Source organism: Macadamia integrifolia, chromosome 8 (genome assembly GCF_013358625.1).
Source record: "Macadamia integrifolia cultivar HAES 741 chromosome 8, SCU_Mint_v3, whole genome shotgun sequence".
Taxonomy (NCBI): domain Eukaryota; kingdom Viridiplantae; phylum Streptophyta; class Magnoliopsida; order Proteales; family Proteaceae; genus Macadamia; species Macadamia integrifolia.
Window position 1 is genome coordinate 30026124 of NC_056564.1, and position 1593 is coordinate 30027716.

At 43.9% G+C, this 1593-nt stretch overlaps 1 pseudogene; it reads left to right on the plus strand.

Moving 5' to 3' along the window:
* The first annotated feature begins 334 nt into the window (after positions 1-334).
* LOC122086871 lies at positions 335-1209 on the plus strand (annotated as a pseudogene).
* The last annotated feature ends 384 nt before the right edge of the window (positions 1210-1593 follow it).

Consider the following 1593-nt stretch of genomic DNA (forward strand, 5'->3'; position numbering starts at 1 on the left):
AGAGAGAGAGAGAGAAAATTCCAACGCCATCCCCTGAATTTTGGTCTTTAATCAATGCCACCCCCTGTACTTTTTGAAATAACAAAGGCACCGCCTATTAATTTAAAAAATACCAAATCCATCCCTGTTAAGCGATGGAATAACTGTTAGTTATTTTATTAAATGCCCAAAACACCCCCACTCAAGGTGATTTGACCACCTTACCCTTGCCCCTTCTTCTAAACTAAAACCTGCAACTATCGGTTCTCCAGTCTCCGGCATAGGTATGTGGGCACCCCTCCCCTCCAGCGAAGGTTTGTGGCTACCCATTCCCTCCAGCAAAGGTTAGTCTTCAATGGTTGTAAGTTTAGGGTTTCCTAACCGTAAACACGAACCAAACAAGTGTCTCTTTTATGCCTATGGTAATGCCGCCTCTCTATTCGTCCAAATGGGTGCCTACCGCAGCTACCCCAGAACATTTCTCGTCGTCAGCCTCGCCTCTAAGTCCCTTCACCTCTATAGCTATCCCTGGTTCAAATGCAAGTGGATCTCCAACAATCGCTCCTCCCCCTCCATTAAGACCAAGGCCTATAAAATACTATCCGTTTGGGGTCATTGTTGTCAATTGTACCTTCTCTTTAAATCCTAACTAGGACAACTCCGGTGGGAAACTCCAGGTCTACGCTTACTACACTGAGTCCCAAAAGATGTGAGAAGATGGTGGTTTTGGAAGAAGAACCAAGGTCTTACAATGAATCCATGTACCACCCACCAGTATAAGTACGGTATCTCTATTGTGGGTCATCCTTATATGGGAACCTGAGCGTTGCGAGGAATAGGTAATGGATGGCCTACCATACTTGGTTCTTCGGGCCAAGCTCGCATTTCGTGTTTCACAATGCTGGAGGAGTTTCACCGGAAATGAGGAAGGCGTTAGAGCCATGGGTGCGAGCTAGCAGGGCAATGGTTCAGGACATTAGGGTGCAATCAGAGTTTGATGGATACTATTATAACCAATTTCTTGTGGTAAACGACTGTTTGCATCGGTACCGACACGCTGAGAATTGGACATTTTACTTCGATGTTGATGAGTATATGTATCTACCCGATGGAAACACATTGGAATCAGTTCTCCAAGAGTTTTCTGATTATACCTAGTTCACAATTGAGTAGAATCCCATGTCCAGCAAGCTTTGCTTGAATGATTCCACACAGGATTACTCAAAGTAAGTAAAAATTGAAAGATGCCTCTCACTTAAATTTATGATTGGGTTTCTTGTAGCTTTCCTTTCTTCAAAAAGCAGATGCTACGATTAGTATAAAGAGGAAAAATTCTTTGAGGACTTACTAAGAATAGAGGGTCAATGTAATTCTAGTGGATTTCCCTTCTCTGTTTCTTCACCAGTGAGAAACAAAGGGATTTCAATTGGAAGTTGAAGACTATCCTTCGCCGGAGGAAATGGGTAGCCACGAACCTTCACCGAAGGGGAGCGGTGCCTACGAACCTACATCGGAGGCTGCAAAACCAATAGTTGCAGGTTTTGGTTTAGAAGAAGAGGCAAGGGTAAGGTGGTCAAATCACCTTGAGTGGGGGTGTTTGGGGCATTTAATAAA